This window comes from Rhopilema esculentum, chromosome 17, assembly GCF_057945365.1.
Source record: "Rhopilema esculentum isolate cy_ngs chromosome 17, ASM5794536v1, whole genome shotgun sequence".
NCBI classification, from domain to species: domain Eukaryota; kingdom Metazoa; phylum Cnidaria; class Scyphozoa; order Rhizostomeae; family Rhizostomatidae; genus Rhopilema; species Rhopilema esculentum.
Genome location: NC_142831.1, coordinates 4,512,286 through 4,528,883, shown reverse-complemented (window position 1 = coordinate 4,528,883; position 16,598 = coordinate 4,512,286). Strand labels below are relative to the sequence as shown.

At 34.2% G+C, this 16,598-nt stretch overlaps 1 long non-coding RNA gene across 4 annotated transcripts; it reads right to left on the bottom strand.

Moving 5' to 3' along the window:
* Positions 1-4,301: 4,301 nt before the first annotated feature.
* LOC135681570 (uncharacterized) lies at positions 4,302-15,378 on the bottom strand. Of its 4 annotated transcripts, none has more exons than XR_016144825.1 (13): positions 14,769-15,378; positions 14,616-14,656; positions 14,259-14,352; positions 12,773-13,507; positions 12,355-12,402; positions 11,784-11,851; positions 11,134-11,200; positions 10,590-10,650; positions 10,146-10,213; positions 8,575-8,640; positions 6,294-6,424; positions 5,903-6,003; positions 4,302-5,242 (listed from the first exon to the last, which is right to left on the bottom strand). It is a non-coding gene; the product is annotated as an uncharacterized LOC135681570 (long non-coding RNA). The 4 variants fall into 4 exon arrangements; XR_016144822.1 differs by having other exon boundaries at positions 4,667-5,242; positions 8,575-8,644; positions 14,769-15,367; XR_016144824.1 differs by having other exon boundaries at positions 4,667-5,242; positions 8,575-8,644; positions 12,364-12,402; positions 14,769-15,367.
* Between the last annotated feature and the right edge of the window lie 1,220 nt (positions 15,379-16,598).

The window sequence follows — 16,598 nt, the reverse complement described above, 5'->3', positions numbered from 1 at the left end:
AAACCACATTGTAGAATACGTTTATTATTTCTCAGGGCAACAGCTAAATCAATCTGCGAATTTTTTCACCTTGAAAATTACTTTTGAGCTTTCAAATTCATCCAATTTTTGGTTACTGATAGCGTGAACTTTCTCTTCACGATTGGTGAATTTTCGTTTTCTTTTATTTTAGAAGACGCTGGAAAGAAGAACAGATGCGACGAAGAAGAACAGATGATCAAATGAAGATGATGTCAATTGCTCTCTGCTTATTTTCATTAAGAATTAACAGCCTACTCTAGGCTGTAGTCATTTAGTGACTAGGTTAGAAAATTATTTGATTGCTGTACATTAAATCTTTTTTCTGTTTTTATATCTCTCGTATTTTCTGATTTTGTCTCTTGTGCTGGTCTTTGCTAGCTAAGTAGCGAAATGAGTTCCAATTAAAATTGCAAATATCTTAAATAAAAAGTAAATAATATCTTAATGAAATAAAACAGCTAAATATATCGGTCACTTGCGCTCGCTACTATACACGGGCTATTCGCTGCCTAAATTTGCAATGCTGCGTTTATGCGTGCAACAATCTCACCAACCTAACTTTCCATTTTCAGAATTCATCATCATCATCATCTTCAAGTGTGGTGGGAGTATAGAAATCCAATAGATCCGTGTTCAAAAATCGGTCCAGAGCGGCAGTACCTAAATCTTTAAGGTACGTAAGTATGCTTTTATTTTTTCCTTTCTAAACTGGATGTCCTGCTCTTTTTTCTAGAGGGGGGAAGGTAAGTATGCGTCGCGGCGCCATTTCGGAAACCCCACTAACCTGAACTGGTTGGTTCGGGTTAGTAGGAAACTGTTTTCCCGGCTTGGGTCACACGGCGTGATTCAACCGGAGTAAAACAGTTTCCTCTTCAATTGTGTGCAACTACAACAGTCGGCCGCAAGTGCGAGCCTAGCCTCCCAGCTCCCCGGTCCTGGCCCCATCCCATCCCCCGGTCCGTAGGGGGGATGGGGTGGGGCCAGGCCGGGGAGCTCGGAGGCGAGACGGCAGCTGTGGCTGTGAGTGGGGGCACACGTGCGACGGGGGTAGGGTGGGGCCAAATTTTGCGCAGCGGCTGCTAGCCCAACGGCCTGCCGCCGCTGCGCAGCCACGCTTTTTTCTTTCATCGCTTTTTCGTTTTTGCTTGTTGTTGCTTGTTGTCGCTTGTTTGTTTAACCTTTCTTCTTTTAGTATTTTTCAGATTTTGATGATGACAACAAGAATGACATGGAACTGAGGAGGTCCTCTTATTTTTCTAGGTTTGAAAGAAAGAGCCCGATGTAGAAGCTACCAATTTGCAGCAAAAGAGACGAAAGAAAAGCAGCAAAAAGACGCTTATCAAGTTGTTCCATTCCAGCAATCTTGGCATCTTACGGCGGCAAATTCTTCTCGGTAGAACTTGGAAACATAAAGAACAAGAAAAGACTTTTGACAGTACAGCAGTACAGCACGCATTCAAGGCAGCTGTGATGAAGATAATTGTATTCACGTAGAGTAAAGTTAATCATGGCCTAGCTTTGATATTTAGGCTTAGTATTATTCTTTGGTGGATCTATTTTGCAAGTCATTATATCAGAAAGTAAGGAAAACTTGTAGGAAACTTCGTTAGTAAGGAACATGAAGCATAGTATAGGAACACTAAGACAGCGCCAAGAAAAGTTATGTTAACATATCAATTTTGTAACAAAAATAAAAATTTTGTTTAAGATAGGAGCAAGAAGCATAGGATAGGAGCAAGAAGCATAGCATCTGTGAAAACATTAAAATAAGTTAGGGTCTCTTGTTTTTTGTGTCTCCCTCTTCTTCATACAAGAATAACGTAATACAGGAGTGACACAACACTAACACAATGCAATACAAGACTAACACAACTTACACAAGACAAACACAACATTATTATACTAATGCTATATTAAATCAAGAATACTATATTGATACAAGAATACACATATCAATTATGTAGCAAAGACAAAACTTCCTTTAGGATAGGAGCAAGAAGCATAGCATCTTTGAAAACATTAAAATAAGTTAAGTTAATGTGTATACAAAAACCCAAGACTAACAAAACACAAGACGAATACGAGACCAACACAAGAAAAGACACAACACAAGACTAACACGACTAACAACACAGCACTAACACAACACAAGACTAACACAACACAAGACTAACACATCACAAGACTAACGCAATACAGGAGTGACACAACACTAACAAAACGCAAGACACAACACTAACGCAACTCAATACTAAAACAACACAAGACTAACACATCACAAGACTAACGCAATACAGGAATGACACAACACTAACATAACTCAAAACTTACACAAGACAAACACATTATACTAATACTATATTAATACAACAATACACAAGACTAGCACGACTTACACTAACACATTACAACACTAACACAAAACACAACAAAGAAATAACAATAACTGATACAAAACTAACACAAGACTAACACAACATTGATACAAACAACACAAGACACAATATTAATATTAAGACTTTATTAATATTAATACACAAGACTAACGCGACTTACACTAACACAATACACAACACAGACACGAAACTAACACAAAACAGAAGACAGAAACAACACTGACACAAGACTACACAACAAAAGAAACAATATTAATACACCAGTACACTAGACTAACATGACTTACGCAAGACTAACACAACCAATACAATGCACAACAAATCACTCTTATTATAAGGAATCACTCATTTTGAAACAACAAATCATTCCTTTGAAAACAACAAATCACTCCTATTGAAACAACAAAACATGGAAAAATTAGTCCTATATAAAAAACTGCTCCTATACTGAGGATACACTCCTCCTCCACATCCTTCCTCCCATGAGGATACACTCCTCCTCCACATCCTTCCTTCCATGAGGATACACTCCACCTCTACATCCTTCCTTCCATGAGGATACTTCTCCTATTAAAATACACTCCTCCTCCCATGAGGATATACTCTTCCTCCTATGAGGTTGCACTCCTCCTCCTATGAGGTTACATTCCTCCTCCCATGACTTGAAAAACTCCTCCTATATTTAGAACTCCTCCTATATTAAGAACTCCTCCTATATTGAAAATCTCCTCCTATATTGAAAAACTCCTCCTATATTGAAAATCTCCTCCTATATAAAAAACTCCTCCTATATTGAAAAACTCCTCCTATATTGAAAAACTCCTCCTATATTGAAAAACTCCTCCTATATCGAAAAATTCCTCCTATATTGAAAAACTCCTCCTATATTGAAAAACTCCTCCTATATTGAAAAACTCCTCCTATATTGAAAAACTCCTCCTATACTGAAAAACTCCTCCTATAAATTTTTATAACTCCTCCTTTTATAATATTTTTATAAAAATGTTTATAAAAATATTTATATGTATCCTCTTGGGAGGAGGAGTGTAACCTCATAGGAGGAGGAGTGTATCCTCATGGGAGGAGAAGTGTATCCTCATGGGAGGAGAAGTGTATCCTCATGGGAGGAGGAGTGTATCCTCTTGGGAGGAGGAGTGTAACCTCATAGGAGGAGGAGTGTATCCTCATGGGAGGAGAAGTGTATCCTCTTGGGAGGAGGAGTGTAACCTCATAGGAGGAGGAGTGTATCCTCTTGGGAGGAGGAGTGTATCCTCTTGGGAGGAGGAGTGTAACCTCATAGGAGGAGGAGTGTATCCTCATGGGAGGAGAAGTGTATCCTCTTGGGAGGAGGAGTGTAACCTCATAGGAGGAGGAGTGTATCCTCTTGGGAGGAGGAGTGAAACCTCATAGGAGGAGGAGTGTATCCTCTTGAAAGGAGGAGTGTATCCTCATGGGAGGAGAAGTGTATCCTAATGGGAGGAGGAGTGTATCCTCTTGGGAGGAGGGGTTTAACCTTATAGGAGGAGGAGTGTAACCTCATAGGAGGAGGAGTGTATCCTCTTGGAAAGAGGAGTGTATCCTCATGGGAGGAGGAGTGTTCTCTCATGGAGTGTTGTCTTATAGGAGGAGGAATGCTGTCTTTTAGGGTCATGTTAGAGTCATGTCATGTAATGAGTGTTAGTGTCATGTTGTTAATGTTAGAGTCATGTCGTTAGTGTTAGAGTCATGTTGTCATCTTATGTCTCATGTCGAAGTACGAGTCATGTTGTTGTTAGTGTTAAGTGTCATGTTATTAGAGTCGTGTTGTTAGAGTCATGTAATGAGTGTTAGTGTCATGTTGTTAATGTTAGAGTCATGTCGTTAGTGTTAGAGTCATGTTGTCATCTTATGTCTCATGTCGAAGTACGAGTCATGTTGTTGTTAGTGTTAAGTGTCATGTTATTAGAGTCGTGTTGTTAGAGTCATGTAATGAGTGTTAGTGTCATGTTGTTAATGTTAGAGTCATGTCGTTAGTGTTAGAGTCATGTTGTCATCTTATGTCTCATGTCGAAGTACGAGTCATGTTCTTGTTAGTGTTAAGTGTCATGTTATTAGAGTCGTGTTGTTAGTGTCATCTTATCGTCTTGTTAGTCTTATGTTTTAAGTCCCATGTCGAAGTACGAGAGGGAGACGCAAAAAGTATAAGACTCTAATGTTTAATACTCTAAACTTGCGACTCTAAACTAGTTAATCAAGGAAATGAAATATATAACTGGCAGAGAGATGTTTGTCTTTTTGGCAAGGAACTGGTTTTAGCTAACTGGTTTTAGCAACTGGTTCTCCTGCTTTGCAAATTCGTAGTCACTTTCCAGAAAAAAAAATTATGGGGTTATTTCCAGCAAAATAAAATATTTGGGATGCTAGGCCAAAATTCTAAGTAACGCCTCGATTTTTAAATCTCTGCCATTTTGTTGTTGCAATAACACTACAGAAGAATAATATCCAGCAGAAATAAATCGATATTCACTACAAGAATATTCACTACAAAAATATTATCAATATAAATTGTTCTGGAAAACGTCTTTTTGTCCTCTTGCAACGTCCAATAATGTCCAGCATAAATGCATTCGCTAGGCCAATTGCATACAAGAAATGAAAATCGTTCTGGAGCACCTGGGAAAACGCCTTCTCTTGTCCTCTCGCATCTAGTTTCTACGTTTCAGAGTCTTAAAACTGCAGGTTTTTGCTGGTTTGGTAGCTGGCTTTCAACCACTGGTAGTTTCGAGGTTTCTGCGATGTGATCTTTCTTGAAAAGCTGCTTCTTCAAGGTGCTCTTTCTTTCAAACCTAGAAAAATAAGAGGACCTCCTCAGTTCCATGTCATTCTTGTTGTCATCATCAAAATCTGAAAAATACTAAAAGAAGAAAGGTTAAACAAGCATTAAAGAAAAAGAAAAAAAGCGTGGCTGGCAGCGGCGGCTAGCTTTGGGGCTAGCAGCCGCTGCGCAAAATTTGGCCCTACCCTACCCCCGACGCTCGTGTGCGACCGCTCACGGCCACGGCCACAGCCGTCAGCCGGCCTCCCAGCTCCCCGGCCCTGGCCCCACCCCATCCCCCCTGCGGCCCGGGGGATGGGATGGGGCCAGGACCGGGGAGCTGGGAGGCTAGGCTGGCAGTTGCAGCCGAGGCTGTAAGCAATCGCACACGATCGAAGAGGAAACTGTTTTACTCCGGTTGAATCACCTCGCCTAGCCACTGGATCTGTTTCTAGGCAAGGGCCATCTGGGCCCTGACCCCTGCCAAGAAACGATCCAAGTAGCTGGCGATGTGATCCAATTCGGGAAAACAGTTTCCTACTTACCTGAACTGAGTCGTCCGGCTCAGGGAGACTCAGTTAAAGTTAGTGGGGCGTCCCGAAACGGCGCCGCGGCGCATACTTACCTTCCTCCTAGAAAAAAGAGCAGGACATCCAGTTTAGAAAGGAAAAAGAAAACCATACTTACGTACCTTAAAGCCTTAGGTACTGCCGCTCTGGACTTATTTTTGAACACGGATCTATTGGATTTCTATACTCCCACCACACTTGAAGATGATGATGATGATGAATTCTGAAAGTGGAAAGTTAGGTTGGTGAGATTGTTGCACGCATAAACGCAGCATTGCAAATTTAGGCAGCGAATAGCCCGTGTATAGTAGCGAGCGCAAGTGACCGATATATTTAGCTGTTTTATTTCATTAAGATATTATTTACTTTTTATTTAAGATATTTGCAATTTTAATTGGAACTCATTTCGCTACTTAGCTAGCAAAGACCAGCACAAGAGACAAAATCAGAAAATACGAAATATATAAAAACAGAAAAAAGATTTAATGTACAGCAATCAAATAATTTTCTAACCTAGTCACTAAATGACTACAGCCTAGAGTAGGCTGTTAATTCTTAATGAAAATAAGCAGAAAACAATTGACATCATCTTCATTTGATCATCTGCTCTTCTTCGTCGCATTTGTTCTTCTTTCCAGCGTCTTCTAAAATAAAAGTGAACGAAAATTCAGCTATTGAGAAGAGAAATTGCACGCTATCAGCAACCAACAATTGGATGAATTTGATAGCTCAAAAGTAATTTTCAAGGTGAAAAAATTCGCAGATTGAATGAGCTCTAGCCCTGAGAAATAATAAATGGATTGTATAAATGGAAATAATTTTATTCGTAAAAACTTGAGGGAATCTAGACATATGCCCCTCAATTTGACTTTTACTCAATTTGACTCATTGACTTTTGAAAGTTTCATCATAAAATCATGGTAATATTGTAAAACTGTGAAGTCATTTTGACTTTCTGAAGTAAAATTGCTTTGCAAAAGCCTTTTTGCAATTGTAAGATGCTTGTCGGGACTTCAAGATGTAAGATGTTAGTGGAAAAAACAGACGCAAGTTTCAATCATCAAATGTAGCACTTCAATCCTTTGGCGTAAAGACTTGAATTCCGATTTTGAAAAACGTTATAGTATTTCAATGTTAAAAAGTTTTCTGATTTGTCTTGTTGGTGAAAGTTGAACAAAATTTTGGAATATTATAAAATAAAGAAACATTTGCAAAGAGGATTTTGCATATAACAACTTGATAAAGGAAGAAGATTGTTTGAACACTTTCGCATAATTCATACAGATGTTTGGTGTTTAGATTCAGTGCATGTAATCAGTGCAGATAATAATTTTCTATTGTCATCTTATCTTAAAATGTTGCTTCTCGTCTCAATTTGGATAGAAAAAATATGTGAATAATAACGCTCAAAAAAGAACATTTTAGAAGTGGATTTGACTTTTTGTGTTTTAGTTTCTTGGATAAGGACATTCTCAGCCTAGACACCATAATGTTTAAAATCCTTCTGCAGTTTTTTTTATTTCATTTGTGATGATCGGTGTTATTCATCTTTTATAGCATATGGTAGATCTATTTAAAGCATGGTTAAAGAATAAATATATACACTCCCCTTCCAAATGTATTCGAATGGTATGTAAGTGGAAAAATATAACTTGGCAGGAAAATAAAGGCGAAAATTATCTATTTATCAAAATAAACAAAACAAACGGATTCAAAATTAAATCACTTGCTGCAAGAATTATTTTAAAAAGTAGACAAAAATATTTCTTTGTTCAATGGTCAAAACCCTAGAAACAGTGAAGAAGGGGGTATGTACAAAAATTCCTATGTAAGGCAGGTCATTGATTTCAAGAAGTTGTCATTTTTGGAAATTGCCATTTTAGAAGTTGCAATTGGCCTCCACAAATTCTATTTCCCATAGAGGTAAATTGGTGAAAAAAGGTGGTAAAATTGAAAATAAAATGTTGAGTAAATTTTTGTCGATAAAACTTTTTTGAGAATTATGGCCAGTGCTACCTACTATCCTAAAATAACATGTTGGTTTGAAGTTTCTTGTCAAAAATACTCGTTAAAAAAATTAAGTCGGGTATATTTTATAAAAACATAGCATCAGATCAGCCTTTTACTTTTTAAAAAAATAAATTCTCCATGTCACACAAGTAAGGACTCAATATATTTTTTAGGCTGCTCAAAAATGCAACTTTTGCGGTGTGTAAAAAGTTTTCCAGACAAAAACAGTTAAAAATCTTTCAAAGGTTGGGAGACAAAATTTAATTACGACACTGAGAAACAAAAGGACTTTTTTGAGAGAACTGTGAAATAATTGGATTCAGTCGTTCGGGATCTTCTCAAAGTCAAGACCTAAATATTAGTGAAAATGTTTGGTTTTTATATAATAAAATTCAAAGAATCCGGTTCCTCCGAGGACAAAAACAAATATTGAGAAAATTTTTATTTCTGGACAAATATTCCTAGCAAGTTGTTTGAAATTCTGCGTTGATTATATCCTTGCTTACTTTGTGTGGTTCATTTTTTTGGAATCCCCAGGAATTTTGAAAGCTAAGTTTTAATAAGATAAATGGTTGACTTGAAATTCGAATTTGTGCAATTCATGCTTTTTTGTGAATGGCAAAAATTCTGAAGTGTCTCCTTCTGTCATCCTATATAATAATTAGTACACTTTTTCTGGCTATGTTTCAATTTATTTGAACTGGTACTGACACATCAATGGTTTTCGTTCAAATACATTTGAGAGGGGAGTGTATATCACAAATAATAAAAGAAATATCTGCACCTTTGAATCTTTTGCAGGTTATATTCACAAACAGCAGGCATTTGTTTGTGGATACCCATCAGCGTTCTACCTTGAAAAAAAGTCAATAATTAGCAACAATCGAAAAAAGGAAAGGATAAGATAATCTAAAAAGACAATAAGACATCTAGAAAAACTTGGGAAGAAATCAACAATCAATTGCAAAAGTGGTAATTCCACAATTCTAGGTCATCTGATTCAAGATACACTTAGGTTCAAAAAGTATTGGAACACCTTTGAAAACTCAGAAATATTTTTTGCACAAAGTTTTGAAAAACTTTTAAAGAATCTTTTGTCAAGTACGGCAGATATTTTAATGATATGTCGATTACGGCAGATTAAAAATTCGAAAAATATCAACTGTAAGAAGTCTTTAGGCCTCAAAACATAACATGGGAGTTTTTAAAAATTAAGAGCTAAGTTACGGGAAGCGCTTACAAAATGTTTTCTGCATAAACAAAGGAAATCAATTGCAGGCTGCTGAAAAATGCAACTTTGGCTGTGCGTAAAAACTTTCCGGACGAAAACAGTTAGAAATTATTTTCAAGGGTTGCCAGACCAAATAAGTCTACGACGCTGAGAAATGAAAAGACTTTTCTGAGATAAATGTGAAATAATAGATTTGAGTCGTTGCCAGAAATTATATTGAAGTTAAAAATGAAGCTAAATTTTGGAATAATAGCAAAAACAATTGGAAAAATTAAAAAAATTCAAATTTTCCAGCTCCATATAAAGAAGCTCCCACAAAGCAAAAATTAATCGTGGCTGGCAAGTACAGTGGCTTCTCTAATAGTATTGAGCAGTTTGAAAAGTTGCTGAGTAAATTTAATCATTTGATAAAATTTCAATGTTTTTTATCACTCTTCTTTATAAATTTCTTTGTTATGCAAATTTACATCTAAAAATTTTGTTTGTTTTTTGCATTCCTAAAAAATTGCCTAGGTCATGTGAGTTTGCTGTTATTAGGCCAGACAACTCGTTTTGCACATTTCGCTTTTATATACAGGAAAATCGTTAGAATCTTACGTTTTCATTGTTATTATAATAGAAGTTCTTTCCAACTTTTAGCTACATTTTGGGGAAATATAGGCCTGGATTATTCAAAAAAAGACTGCTCATATCTGAACAAATTTCCAATGCAAAACCGAATCAAACACAACAATATAATTCTTTAATCAAAGGTTTCCTAATACTTTCTGAACGTAAGTGTATTTTAGTTTAACATGTTGGTTGAGCTACAATAGAAAAGCTATCTTCAAATTGAAACATGGTCCATCAGTTTATAAAAATCTTCTCCTTTAGGATGTGCTAAAAACTCTTGTGCCAAAGTTCCAAATGCAAAATGTCTTCTTGTATCAATTCCATAAAAAATTATCATCTTTCGCAACATCAATGAGTTGCTAAATACTTCTTAGTGTGGCTGAAATATCTTGATGATAAATTGGTGGTCTTTGCCGCAATTTAATTTTTAGAATAAATTAATAATTATCAAATGCTGATTGGTAAATATGATCAATAAAAAAGAGTCTAAGAAATGAAAGAAATATATGTACCTTTGCATGCTTTGCAGGTGTACTTTGCAAACATCTGACAATTGTTTTCAGATAACCATCATTTTCCCCTGGTGACAAAATGCAGAACTATCAACAAGAATTAAAGACAGGAGAAGACAAGAGTCAAGAAAAGAAAATGTATTGTCTTTACAAATAGAGAACATCTGTAGCATGAAGATCACATTTAGTGCAAAACTTAGAGAAGCAACTTAGAGCTTTGGATTAAAGCTGATTGCAATGTTTTATGCCGAAATATAAATATGTCTATTATATTTCTTAACATATCAGTTAAAAAATATTTCAAGGTGTGGCTGAAATATTTTGATAATAAATTTGTAGATTTTTTTTCAATTTCAATTTGTGAATAAGATAAGAATTATTGGATGTTGGTAAGTAAATATGATCAATCAACATATAACCAAAAGATAAAATGAACATGTCTACCTTAGAATCTTTTGAAGTCACAAGCAGCAGGTAATTGTTTATGGATGTCTGGCATTCTAACCTGTAAAAAAGTGAACAACAATCAACAAAAAGAAAAGAAAACCTAATCTAGAATAACATAGAAGCAAAGCGAAGGAAAAAGAAAATCAGGGCAAATTTCAAGGACAAAGAAAAGCCAATAAACTGTTAAATGTATGAGGGATAATTCCACTATTGTAATCAGCCATTCAACTATTTTCTAATGCATAAATCAATTATCACTTCAGGATTCAAACCAGTAGAATAGAAAACCATATTTTCTACCATTTCAATAAAAATCCTTGTGCCAAAGTACCCAATGCAAGAAGTCTTAGTGTATGTTGAGAACGAATTCCATACAAAACAATTAACTTTTGCATTATGAACTAGTCACTAAATAGTTCATAGTGTGGCTGAAATATTTTGTCCCAGTTTTATTCTTTAAATTAAATAAGAACTTTGGGATGTTGGTCAACAGATATAATAAATAAATAAATATCCTAAAAGATAAAATAAACATGTCTACCTTAGTATTCTTTCCAGGTGTACTTCACAACCAGTGCTAATTGTGTCTGGATAACCAGCATTTTACTCTGTAAAAACATGAACAACCATAAACAAGAATGGCAAAATAACATACCTAGAATGGCATTGAAGCATCACAAAGAAATAGGAAAAATTAGGGCTCATTTGCACCTTCCAGCTACTTAGCTTATTTGCATAAAGACATTTCAGTTTCATTAAATAAATTCTCATACAGTTTATCAATCAGTTATCATAGAATAAAATTCATTTACTTTAGGACTGAGAATGGTAAAGCTTAAAATCAAAGCTTGTTCAATGGTACTAGAATCATCTTATGCTGCTTCTTATTCATGAATAATGTCATAATAGTATCATAAATAAAAATAGGCAAAAATATAGGCGAGACTTTATAACAGTGGGAAATGCACAAATCTAATATAATTATTTGTACTTGATGAAAAAGTTTTTGACTATGTGGACAACACATTCCATTTAGAAGAATTATCATTCATGATCAGTTATAAATTATTAACAGTAGTTGTAAATTTTTGTCACAGTTTCAATATTTGAATAAGACAAATATTGTTTGATTTTGGTTAGTAAATGTTTTCAATAAATAAAGATTCTAAAAGATAAAATGGACAATTCTACCTTTGAATGCTTTGCAGGTGTACTTCTCAAACAACAGATAATTGTTTTTCAAACAACCAGCATTTTACCTTAGTGAGAAAATGTAGAACCATCAACAAAAAATAATCATTTATGTACAAGTATAAAAACATATAATCAGGATGAATACATACAAAAAACTATAAGATCATTAGTTTAGCAACCTTATATAAATTTATCTAGTAGAATATAAATAATGATAAAAAAATATTTTCTTCTAATGTAATCATCAATTTCACTTGATACAAATTTTCCAATTTAAGATTCAGAACAGTAACATCATTGAATAAATCACAAAATAATACAAGTTTAATAGCTTGATTAACAACTTTATTTTAAAACTAATCTAAAAGACATAACATTATGAAATTATTTGTAGATATCTTATTTAAATTTTTGCCAGATATCCAATTTACTTTTAAATCATGGCAAGCCTAGTGGAGTTTGTAATTTTAAAAAAATGATAATTGCAACAATATACAGAAATGAGTGCTTGAAGCTGAAACTAAATGAATAAACAGTACAAATGATAGACATAAAAAAATCTACAAACCTAGCTGACCTCTAGCTTGTAGAAATTCACCACATTTTACATGGTCATCTTAAAGCAAAAAAGAAATGGAACAAAGTTATCTAAAATGGAACAAAATTATCTAAAATCTCAAGAAATGGAACAAAGTTATTTCCAATCACAAAAATCTGCATCAATCAGATAAAAAATGCACACTTCACATTATATGCAAGCATCAGGTAAAATAGTTGTTGCTAAACTTAATGTTGCTAAACAAAATGAACATTCTTTTAATTAATGCTGATTAACAACCTTTCAAAATTAACATCAAATTCTGGTCTTGTTGGGAAGATAATCAATTAAAAAATGATTGTCTGAACTTGAGACATATTAAAAAGCTTGAAGTAAAAATTTAGTTATTTTTTGGTTCAAATGTTCGACTAGAAAGAGTCTTACAAACCTTGCAGAAGTCTTGCCCTTGCAACTCCAGGCCATCATTATGTTTTCCATCAAATAAAAAATGAAATCAGATTAGTCATAAATTTGCTATAAAGATATCACAGATAAAGATATTTAGGGCTGACAAAATGGCTTCAAAAAGAGGCAAAACAAGAAAGGTTATTTGCAACATGCATTCTTCTAAGATCTTATCATTTCCTAGATTGTTTTTCTAATATTTATATCTTGAACAAATATGCATGCTTCTTGTCATATACATGACAAGGAGCAATAATTTGAGTGTAACAGATTAAAATAAAGATATGCCTTTGAATGAAATTCCATCCAAATTTCAACATATAAAAGAGCACACACAATTTTCTGCAAATATATCACTCATTTTGATCACTCATCAATATATCAATTACTGGTCAGCTTTTATTCATCAATATCTTAATGTGTTGAATTCAAAACTTGTTAATTGAACTTTTAACTTTATTAACAAACTAAACAATTACATAATGGATAAGATTAAAGGCAACATCTCGGGAAAATTGAGCAAAATGCTAAATTATAGCTGGCTGAATGTAAACTCAAAGATTCATCTTAAAATGTTTAAAATAACATGAACACAAAGATATCAAAATATCTAATTTACTTCTGATTCAAAAAGCAAATAATGATACTAAATAACAAACATACCAAAAAAACTTGAGCTTCTCTTTGATCTGCAACAATGAGAGGCACCATGAAAGACCTGGAACAATGTTAAATAACCAATAATCTGGGGTAAAGTTAAAACCTTAAGAAGAGAAGACTAGAAGCCTGGAGATTGTCAGACAAATCAGACATTGTCAGACATTAAAATTTAACTTAGCATAATTGAAGCAAATGGGATTGAAAGTTTATTTAGAAATCAAATTAATGCGACATGTGCAATCAAAACTTTGAACCAGGGTCTACTGGAGAATAACCAAAATTCTTATACCATATTCATCTTTGCAAAAATAACATTTAATGAACAGTTTGTATGAAGTTAGAAGTAGAATGGTAGTAAATATTAAAATTGCTAATATTTTGAAGATGCATGGAATGCAAAATATAATATTATTACAATAAAGGTAACTTGCTTTTTTAGTTTTAATAAAAGCAAGCAGTAAAAAGCATGCTTCTTTGACAAATTTGGGACTGATATTTTGTAGATAAATCTTCATGAATTTAAACCAACAATTAAGAAGAAAACCGGATTTTCTGCCAACCATAAAGTACCCCTGAACGTAAAAGATTTTTACATTGAAAATTGCCAGTTGAATTGATTGTCAAATTGCCTGTAAGCACAAACTACTGGAAGCAAATGGCTGAAAGGTTAATTTGAAGAAAGAAAGCGTTTATTTCCACGGAAAATTGGAAAACTCCACATAAAAAAAGTTATTTCCTTCCAAAGACAATTAAAACACTCTAGTTAGCAGTTGCTTTCTTTTAGAGGAGAAACAAACAAAAAAGTTTACCTGTCTTGCCTTTCAGCGCCCATGCTTTACGGTGTTTGGGAAGAGTTTTCTTTAACTTAATCAGTTGTCGACTTTCTGTGATCACTCCATTACCCTTAAAATGAGGCAAAAAGCATTTTAATTAATGATACATTGAAAATTTCATTATCTATTTACTTAAAATAAAGTTCTTTCGATAAATGGTTGGCCTACGAAACATGTTTGTAAAACAACTAGCAGAAACGAAAAACCCGAATAGGCAAATATATTAGCCATATGTCACTTTTCACTTAGCTAGAATTCATTAAATTTCAAATTACCACTTAGAAGAATGCAATGAACAACTACTAGGTTTGAATGGAAAGAACATGTTTTTACCGTGGACTGTTCTCAATTCACGAATGGTGTTGACTCAATAACTGAAATATAAATGAGAAAACTTTTGCTATTCGTCGATAAAAATTAAATAAAGAATGAGGAGGAAATGAACGAAGAATCTGAGACGAAAGTACTTGGACGAAAAGGCCATACCTAGGTTTACATTCAGACGTAGGCCAAAACCATGGAGACATGAGTGTTCTGGAGCAACATCTCACCTTCAGCACCTTTGTGCCAACTAATTGAATAGCCAAAAACGAGAAATTTATAAGCATATGCAAATTTGAACTCGGTTCCCGCCAAATCTAAACAAAGGTCTCCTGCGCAACAAACACTGCCGCCAAAACCTTTTCAAATCTCCCGCCAAAGTTATTTCGAATCTCCCGCCAAATACAATCTCAATTCCCGCCATATCTAAACAAAGGCCTCCCCGCGGAACCAGTATTGCCGCCAAAACCTTTTCGAATCTCCCGCCAAAATTATTTCAGATCTCCCGCCAAATTCGTTTTCCTTGCAGCTGTTGCATTTTATTTGATATTTCATTTCATATGTTAATTTCAGCAATTATATACAAGTTTGTATAAACATTTAGATGATAATAATAAAGAAGAAAAATAACTTTCAAGATAGAAAATGATTGTTGAAAGTTTAAGAATCAAAATAAGATTTTCATGCCAACAGATAAGGAGATGCCTAAAAACAGAATTATTCGATACGACAGGGCAGATTTTCCAAAAAAGTTGATCAATGCTTTTGCCCCAAAGCTTTTTTTTCTAAGTTTATCAAGTAAACTCCGGGGCTAGTAGAATCCTAAGATGGTTAAAGTCATGGAAATTACGGATGCTATATTCTACGGTAATAAAATTCCGCTGGTTAAAAACCCCTAATTTTCAAAAGTTTACGAAGCTTTATAAGAGCTTTGCAAACAAATCGCGTGGAAGTCTATATATTCTTTTAATATCTATACTGAAAATGAATAAGAATCTATTCATGCTTTTCGCCTTTCGTTTCAATAATTTGCAATACCTTAGAAAGGAAGCAAGAGGGACTGCTCCTCTTGCAAAATAATTTCATATTTGAAATGACTTTCACTAAGAATAAAATCATTGATCTAACCTTATCGCTGTTTCTTGAATATCAAGATGTAGCTTATCGAGATTAGGCGTTCACAAAAAAAAAATTGAAAATTCCAAAATCCTGAAAAGTTCTCTTAAAGATCTAATTCATTTCAGCCCTTTTTTATAACGGTTACTAAGACATTGAAACCGAAAAATTAATTCATAATAATGATATTGATTCAAAGTGAAGCCTTTTTTGAAATGTTTCTAACATTTAACAGCTGATGATTTTAATAAGAAAAAAAGGCATAGGCTTGCAAAAAATCTAGAGAGTTTCTAGGTAAGTTATTTCCAGCAAACAGAGAGGGGGTTCATTCGGAGTGACGAGACACTATTAGCAAGACAAAATTATTAAAAGTGAAGCCTTTTTTGTAATGTTTGTAAAAAATTAATAGCTGATGATTTTACTAAGAAAAATAGGCTTGGGCATGAAAAATCTAGAGAGTTTCTAGTCGATTTGTGTCTACCAAACAAAGAAGAAGTTCATTCTGAGTGACAAGACACTATTAGCAAGAAAATATGATTCAAAGTGAAGCCTTTTTTGAAATGTTTGTAGCATTCAATAGGTGATGATTTTACTAAGAAAAAAAAGCATAGGCTTGCAAAAAATCTAGAAGAGTTTGTGGGTGAGTTATGTCCACCAAACAGAGAAGGGGTTCATTCCAGATGACGAGACACTATTAGCAAGAAAATTTGATTCAAAGTGAAGCCTTTTTTGAAATGTTTGTATCATTCAATAGGTGATGATTTTACTAAGAAAAAAAGGCATAGGCTTCCAAAAAATCTAGAGAGTTTGTGAGTGAGTTTTGTCCATCAAACAGAGAAGGGGTTCATTCCAGATGACGAGACACTATTAGCAAGAAAA